Source organism: Hyla sarda, chromosome 9 (genome assembly GCF_029499605.1).
Source record: "Hyla sarda isolate aHylSar1 chromosome 9, aHylSar1.hap1, whole genome shotgun sequence".
Lineage (NCBI taxonomy): Eukaryota > Metazoa > Chordata > Amphibia > Anura > Hylidae > Hyla > Hyla sarda.
This window is the reverse complement of record NC_079197.1, coordinates 24,397,636-24,406,890: the sequence shown is the minus strand read 5'-3', so window position 1 is coordinate 24,406,890 and position 9,255 is coordinate 24,397,636. Positions and strand designations below refer to the sequence as shown.

At 43.3% G+C, this 9,255-nt stretch overlaps 1 non-coding gene and 1 pseudogene across 1 annotated transcript; one reads left to right on the top strand and one right to left on the bottom strand.

Annotated features, from left to right (window-relative positions):
• Positions 1-8,281: 8,281 nt before the first annotated feature.
• Positions 8,282-8,386, bottom strand: LOC130292185 (U6 spliceosomal RNA). Its single transcript, XR_008848097.1, has one exon. It is a non-coding gene; the product is annotated as a U6 spliceosomal RNA (small nuclear RNA).
• On the top strand, positions 8,381-8,501 carry LOC130292191 (U6 spliceosomal RNA; annotated as a pseudogene).
• Positions 8,502-9,255: the final 754 nt, after the last annotated feature.

Genomic DNA, 9,255 nt, shown 5'->3' with positions numbered 1-9,255 from the left:
AAAAAAAAAAAGTTTTCCACGGGAGTACCCCTTTAATGGGCCTTTTTATGTAGCTCGAAGACTATGTGGCTGAAGTTATACAAGTGATCATTGGATTGTTTGTGCAGCTCTTCACTTACATCAGTGTTTCCCAACCAAGGTGCCTCCAGCTGTTGCAAAACTACAACTCCCAGCATGCCCGGACAGCCAAAGGCTGTCCGGGCATGCTGGGAGTTGTAGTTTTGTAACAGCTGGAGGCACCCTGGTTGGGAAACATCGACTTATATAATTGTTGGCTGCATTTCCCCTGTTTGCACACAGAGATGTATAGCTAACCAATTCATATTTTTAGGACCAACGTGATCCGCTAACTAATAAACAATAATTGGGCGATAATTTTCCTGTGTAAAAGGGAATTAAAGGGGTACTCCGGTGGAAAACTTTTTTTTTTTTTTTTTTAAATCAACTGGTGCCAGAAAGTTGAACAGATTTGTAAATTACTTCTATTAAAAAATCTTAATCCTTCCAGTACTTATTAGCAGCTGAATACTACAGAGGAAATTATTTTCTTTTTGAAACCCAGTGCTCTCTTCTGACATCTCTGTCCATTTTAGGAACTGTCCAGATCAGCATATGTTTGCTATGGGGATTTTCTCCTACTCTGACAGTACTGAAAATGGACAGAGGTGTCAGCAGAGAGCACTGTGCTCGTGATGTCAGCAGAGAGCTCTGTGTTCCAAAAAGAAAAGAATTCCCTCTGTAGTATTCAGCAGCTAATAATTACTGGAAGGATTAAGATTTTTTTTAATAGAGGTAATTTACAAATCTGTTTAACTTTCTGACACCAGTTGATTTAAAAAAAAAAAAGTTTTCCACTAGAGCACCCCTTTAACCTCTTAAGGACGCAGGGCGTACCTGTACGCCCTGCGCCCAGTCTCGGTATATATAACGTGGGGTCACAGGCTAATGACTTAAATGAAAGTAAATGCTTCCGGGCAGCTCAGTCGGGCTGATCTGGACCATCGCGGTGAAATCGCGATGTCCTGATCAGCTGGAACGCGAGCAGAGGTCCCCTCACCTGCCTCCGTCACGTCCGATCGGCGATTGATTGCTCCAAGCCTGAAATCCAGGCTTGAGCAATCGACCGCCGATAACACTGATCTTTGCCGTGTCAATGCACAGCAATGATCTGTGTATGAGATCAGTGTGTGCAGGGTCATAGCCATTAGGGGGGGCTATAACACTGCAAAAAAGTGTAAAAAAAAGTTCATGAAGATCATTTAACCCCTTCCCTAATAAAAGTAAGAATCACCCCCCTTTTCCCATTTAAAAAAAAAACTGTGTAAATAAAAATAAACATATGTGGTATCGCTGTGTGCGGAAACGTTCGAACTATAAAAATATATTGCTAGTTAAGCTGCACGGTCAATGGCGCATGCGCAAAAAAATTCCAAAGTCCAAAATAGCGTATTTTTGGTCACTTTTTATATTATGAAAAAATTTATAAAAAGCGATCAAAAAGTCCGATCAAGATCAAAAAGGCACCAATAAAAACTTCAGATCACGGCGCAAACAATGAGCCCTCAATCCGGCCCGTACGTGGAAAAATAAAAAAGTTATAGGGGTCAGAAGATGACAATTTTAAACATATAAATTTTCCTGCATGTAGTTATCATTTTTTTTAGAAGTAATACAAAATCAAACCTATATAAGTAGGGAATCATTTTAATCATATGGACCTACAGAATAAAGATTAGGTGTCATTGTTACCGAAAAATATACTGCGTAGAAACGGAAGCCCCCAAAAGTTACACAATGGCATTTTTTCTTCAATTTTGTCGCACAATGAATTTTTTTCCGCTACGCCGTGGATATTTTGGTAAAATGACTGATGTCACTGCGAAGTAGAATTGGTGGTGCAAAAAATTAGCCATCATATGGAATTTTAGGTGTAAAATTGAAAGCATTATGATTTTTTGAAGGTGATGAGGAAAAAATGAAAATGCAAAAACGGAAAAACCCTACGTCCTTAAAGGGGTATTCCAGGCAAAAACTTTGTTTCATATATCAACTGGCTCCGGAAAGTTAAACAGATTTGTAAATTACTTCTATTAAAAAATCTTAATCCTTCCAATAGTTATTAGCTTCTGAAGTTGAGTTGCTGTTTTCTGTCTAACTGCTTTCTGATGACTCACATCCCGGGAGCTGTGCAGTTCCTATGGGGATATTTTCCCATCATGTAAGGGAAATTCTCCCATCATGCACAGCTCCCTGGATGTGACATCATCATTGAGCAGTTAAACAGAAAACTTCAGAAGCTAATAACTATTGGAAGGATTAAGATTTTTTAATAGAAGTAATTTACAAATCTGTTTAACTTTCCGGAGCCAGTTGATATATAAAAAAAAGTTTTTGCCTGGAATACCCCTTTAAAGGGGTATTCCAGGATTTAAAATCTGCTACAATAAAAAGAAACCATACTTACCTATCTCAGTTTCCTGCTGCTCCCTCTTTGTAGATGCTTCCCAGACAACATGTAGGACTGCCAGACCTGGCCAGGAAGGGGCAATACTGTGGCCAGTGGATACACTGCACATTTTTATCAAGAATTTTCGGTTTCCACCGAAAAGTCGCCAATACTAATCCATTCCAAATCATGCAGATTCTGTAGCTAATTTTCTGTTGTGCTTTTTATACCTGCATTCGAAGAATTGGCGGCAAACCTGATAGTGATTCATAGCAAAACCCACAACATTACATTTCTTAGAAGTTAATGGGGAAAATCTGCACCAAATATGCAATGTAGCAGCAACATAAATCAAAAAGTTGCTAAATAATGAAAATCCGCACCACAGGTCAATTTCTGCTTGGATTTTACATGGATTTTTAATAATTATCTGGAATTGTAATACATACAGATAAATACAGATTATACACCGGTTAGAAATACCTGCAGTGTATCTGAACACAGCTCAGCTGAGGAAATGTGTACAGCAATGGCAATATAGACTTGAGGGTATTTGGGTGACTAGGGTTGCCCCCTGGCCGGTATTTTACCGGCACTACCGGTATTTTGGCGACCCTGACGGTATTTTTATATTAAAAATGCTCGCAATGCAATGGCCGGTATTTATCCAACCAATCCTCCAACTCCCGGAATGTTGCACCATATACTATATCAGTGTTTCCCAACCAGAGCGCCTCCAGCTGTTGCAAAACTACAACTCCCAGCATGCCCGGACAGCCGTTGGCTGTCCGGGCATGCTGGGAGTTGTAGTTTTGCAACAGCTGGAGGCACCCCTAGTTGGGAAACACTGACCTATACTATATACTACTATACAGTCCAGCATGCTGGGAATTGTAGTTTTGCAACAGCTGGAGGCATCCCTGGTTGGAAAACACTGACCTATACTATACAGTCCAACTATACAGTCCAACATGCTGGGAGTTGTAGTTTTGCAACAGCTGGAGGCACCCCTAGTTGGGAAACACTGACCTATACTATATACTACTATACAGTCCAACATGCTGGGAGTTGTAGTTTTGCAACAGCTGGAGGCACCCCTGGTTGGGAAACACTGACCTATACTATATACTACTATACAGTCCAACATGCTGGGAGTTGTAGTTTTGCAACAGCTGGAGGCACCCTGGTTTTGGGAAACACTGACCTATACTATATACTACTATACAGTTCAACATGCTGGGAGTTGTAGTTTTGCAACAGCTGGAGGCACCCCTGGTTGGGAAACACTGCCCTATACTATAAACTACTATATAGTCCAACATGCTGGGAGTTGTAGTTCTCGTTTGGGGTAGCTGCTGAGCCACAGGATATATCAGGGCATGCTGGGAGTTGTAGTTAGTAACTAACTGCAACTCCCAAATTTAATTTGAAAAAAAGCGATCAAAAAGTCCCATCAAAACAAAAATGGTCCTGTTAAAAACTACAGATCGGAGTGGAAAAAATTTGCCTCGCACATCCCCGTATAAGGAGAAATAAAAAAGTTATAGGGGTCAGAATAGGACAAAATTTCCCCCGCATATGCGTATCCTGTGATGTCACGCATATATAATTAATTATGCAAATTAGCATGGCCGGTATTTTTTTTGCTAGAAAGGTGGCAACCATATGGGGGACATAGCCTTGACTAGAGGGCACTCGGCTTAGAAATGCTAAGGACTGTTGATATAGTCCATTACTGTGTGGTAGCGGGGTGTGATGAGGGCAGATGTTGTTACCCTAGGGAAAGATGGCATTAACCCCTTGTATTCGTGACGCCAGGGCGTGGTTTAGCCTAATACCACCCGAAGGTATCCCGCTGGATCTTGGGCTAGGCACGGGGGGGCAATAAAGACTCAGACGCCAAGTTACGGATAACGGTAGCTTTACTGAGGGTAGACAGATGGTAAAGTCTATGCAGTTCAGCCAGGGCCTAAGGAGGTGACCAGTGACACAGAGACCTTAAGGGCTTGCTGGGACTTGTAGTAGGATTGGGTAATTGAATGCAGACCACGCTGACTTGACAGATGACAGGGACTGACTTGACTTGACTCATAAAGCTGTGACTTTATCTTACTTGACTTGATGGTGGCTGCAGGACTGGACTTTGAGGTCTCCAACACTCTGGACACACAAACTAGACAAGACTGCACTGGACCTCAGCAGAAGAGAGAGAGAAGAGAGAGAAGCTCCACCCAGGGCTTATATGGGGAGACTAGCAGGGAGCCCATAGGTCACTCTTGGGGTCACCTGGTCACTGGTACCTCCTGGGTAACAATCACATGACATAACTCTTAAAGATACAACACATTTTATAATACAATACACTGCAGAACATATGTACAGGGGGGAAACAGGTACAAGGGGCCCTGGGGACACTGAAGGAGGCTGCCTGACAGGACAGCAAGGGTACGGGGTAACATCTCCTGTACTGGGCCACCACAACTGCTAGTTGAGTAAAACAATAACAGTTTAGTCTGTAAAATCCACTTTCTATAGCTGGCAAGTGGAATTGTCCAAATATCCTTCTTTCTTTCTTCCTCTCAATTGTTGAGCACCAGATATATTTTAATGACTTCTGGGTTCTTCAAAATGCAGAATGGGCCCCCGCCACCAATCTTAAAGGCGACATTGATGGATCCCTTGATCGATAGGGTCACTTATGTGCCCTGCTGTCGCGCTTCATTCACTTTGTCACTAAACTGCAAATAGAGTCTTTGTGAAATTTCCATAGGTAATTACTGCTCCTAATTCTGCCTTTTGTTCCTATAATAATCCCCTATAGGTGGACAGGCTTTTTACAGCTCCCGGGACCTCCAGTGTGGAATGTTACAGTATTGTGTATGACACGGGAGCATTGACTATTATCCGGCAGCCTCCCGTCTCACCGTCACTTTTTTTCTTTTTTAGATCACCAAAATCTTTTTTTCCTTAAATGTATGTGTGGTAGCGGAGTGTGATGAGGGTAGATGTTATTACCCTAGGCGCAGATGGCATTAACCCCTTGCATTCGTGATGCCAGGGCATGGTTTATCCTCGATACCACCCAAAGGTATACCGCTAGATCCTGGGCTAGGCACGGGGGGGCAATAAAGACTCCAACGCCAAGTTATGGACAATGGTAGCTTTACTGAGGGTAGACAGATGGTAAAGTCTATACAGATCAGCCAGGACCCAAGGAGGTGACCAGTGACGCAGAGACCTTAAGGGCTTACTGGGACTGGACTTGAGGTCTCCAATGACTCTGGACACAAACACTAGGACTTGACTGCACTGGACCTCAGATTAGCAGAAAGAGCAAAACTCAAAGAGAGCGAAGCTATCTCCACCCAGGGCTTATATGGGGGAGGGAGCCCATAGGTCACCCCTGGGATCACCTGGTCACTGGTACCTCCTGGGTAACAATCACATGGTACATTTCTTAAAGCAACAACACATTATATATTATAATACATAACAAAACAAATATACAGGGGGGAAACAAGTACAAGGGGCCCAGGGGACACTGAAGGGAGGCTGCAGGACAGGGCAGGAAGGGTACAGGGTAACACCTCCCGTACTGGGCCACCACATATGGCACAAGTTTTGTCATGTCCAGATTAATGTACTGCAGAGAACCTGGCACGTGGTTAACATCTATCTTGTAGACAAGATGCATTATCATGGCGTGGTATTATGTCTGTATGATTTAGGGAGGTTTTATTCAGGCTCAAATTTACATTTTCTACATCAGGGGCCATTGCTTCCCAGTTGACCCCTTAATGTTGCAGCCATTTGTAGTATGTCACTTTACTTGTTAGCTGAATATCATGTGTCCCCTAAGCTCTGATCTTTCTGTATACAAGTGGGGGAGGGGGTGGGTTTACAATCCTCGGCTTAGTTTTATCTTTTCATTATTTTGTATACGTTCATATGCATTTCTTTACATTTGGACACATTAGCGCTACCCAGAAGCATAAGTTTAAAGGGGTACTCCGCCCCTTAGACATTTTATCCCCTATCCAAAGGATAGGGGATAAGATGTCTGATCGCTGCTGGGGACCCCCGTGATCTCGGTTGCGGCACCCCAGACATCCAGTGCATTGAGCGAACTTTGCTCCTTGCCGGATGACTGGCGATGCGGGGTGAAGGCTCGTGACGTCAAGGTCATGCCCCATTCGTGACCTTACGGCCATGCCCCCCTCAATGCAAGTCTATGGGAGGGGGCGTGACAGCCGTCACGCCCCCTCCCATAGACTTGCATTGAGGGGGCGTGGCCATGAGGTCACAAGCCTCTGTCGCTCTAAACAATGCTGGGTGCGGCACGGCAATCGTGAAGGTCCCCAGCGGCAGGACACATACGATCAGACATCTTATCCCCTATCCTTTGGATAGGGGATAAGATGTTTAGGGGCGGAGTACCCCTTTAAGCTCCTGGATCCCAATGAACCCAATGTACCATTTATAATACTGGTGTCTTCTTATGTGAAAGGTTTTTGGGACTCCTTTCCACCAGGGCCCAGGAACAAATGTGAAAGGTTTTCTGGACTCCTTTCCACCAGGGCCCGGGAACAAATGTGAAAGGTTTTTGGGACTCCTTTCCACCAGGGCCTGGGAACAACTACCATCTTTACTCCTCCTATAGCTTTTCTTCTGGCCCCCACCCAGATTGCAAGGGTGACATCCAAATGTTTCATTACAGATTTAGGTCGGATTGGCCTACCAGGGGATGCCCTGGTAGGCTCAGGTTCTGACATAATAATGATCGCCCTAATATTTCAAGATTTAGTAGATGCCAACTCCATGCAAAACTGACTTAGGGGCTAATAACTTTCTCCTCTTTCTGCCAAGAGCTTTTTTATATAACATGTTAGACCAGTAGTCCCCAACCCTGTCCTAAGGCCTAAAATATTCTGGTTTTCCTTCAGTGACTCCATTGGAATAGTACAGGGAAATGTTTAAATCCTGGACTGTTGTTGAGCCTTGAGGACTGGGTTGGGGACCTCTGCGCTAGACCATGTTAATGATGTGTCCAGATATTGATGACATCTACATGTACTTAAGGATTGGCCCTAAGAATCATTTCCTCTGGTGGGCCATGGGTACACGAAACTGAAATGAACTTGACACCAGGAATGTGTAATGACAACCTTACAATATAGTGCGGTGGCCATGATATCTATTGCAACTTGTTTCACATTCGAATCCTATGGATATAGAAACTGCTACCTATTGCAAATCTATTGACTTCTATCAGAAAAAGTTGGAACTCTACTCAAGTGACATTCCGTTGCCGGGGGGATTACAGAATGGTAAAAGTGCTTTATAGGATCTGATTTTCATAGTACATGTTTCATCTAAAATTTGTCTCACAATATAGGCTCAACCTTGAGTAAAGGTTTATTGTTACACAGACAATGCGTTTCGGGAGCCACCTGTTCTCTTTTTCCAGTCTTGTAAGACTTGAACAAGAGAGCAGGTGGCTCTCGAAACGCATTGTCTGTGTAACAATAAACCTACTATTCATTCCTTTACCACCGTGTCCGCGGTTATAACATATACCATAGCGGTGCGCGCCTCAGCTGGTTCTTCTCCTACTACGAAGCTCCTCTTTGCTAATTCCGTGATTAAGACGGATTCGGGTCCAGGCTGCCGCGCTTCATCTTTAATACATGTGCATACAGGTGTTGAGCCCTAAGCCCAACACAACCAGGTACGTGGGCACTCGATTATGTAAACTACATCCCTGTTGTCAAGGGTAATGGCATAAGGCAGCGCCACCGTCTGTTTTTTCTTTTCACATAATCTGCAACCTTGAGTAAAAATATGGAACGCTTCACAAATTTGCATGTCATCCTTGCGCAGGGGCCATGCTAATCTTCTCTGTATCGTTCCAATTTTAGTATATGTGCTGCCGAAGCTAGCTTCGGCAGCACATATACTAAAATTGGAACGATACAGAGAAGATTAGCATGGATGACGAGGATGCGCGAGGTTGCGCGAGGATGACCCGCAACTGCGTGAAGCTTTGAATAACAATAGGTAGCAACAAGAAGTTGAGGTGTTGCCAATAGAAATCAATTAAATGAAAGTGGCCAATGGATCTCATAATATCTTGTTAGTTTTTATTTTTTATTTTTATTTTTTTTACATATTTTATTGGGTGTTTTTTGTGTGAAATAAACAAGGAAAACGGTTCAACATAACAACAAAGTAACAACAAAGCAAAGGGCAAAAAGCTTTGGAAATGGTATCGTATTAATTTCAGAAAAGTCAAGATCTTCTTATGAAGATCTTCTCGAAAGTACTAAGAACAAATTAAAAACCTACAGAATATACAGCATTGATGCCTCTAGAGAGAGAGTTCACATCGCCACCATTGCAGCCGACACTCTCCATCATCCTCTACATCTTGAGGCTTCTTTCTCCATCTCTCATTTATCTCCTGTTAACCTCTTTGCCGTCTCAGTGTCACTTGGTAGCGTGAAGCACAGCAGGGTAAAAGGGATCATGGCAAGTTCCTCTTCAAGTGGACCCCAAACATTTGTAGGTCACCACCCTCTGTCTACTGTTCCCATTCTTCATAGTGGGAGGTCTGCGCTGTCCCCGCTGCTCAGGGAGCTGTGACTGGTCAATTCATTGTCTGAATGTAAATAGCCTCACGACACAAGAGCGTCTTACTAGACATAAGTGTTGTTGAGACTTGAATAACACTGAAGAGATTACCCATACTGCTCATTGTGTTCTATAGAAAAACACCGACACTGCAATTTATTGCAATCCGAGAAGCTGAA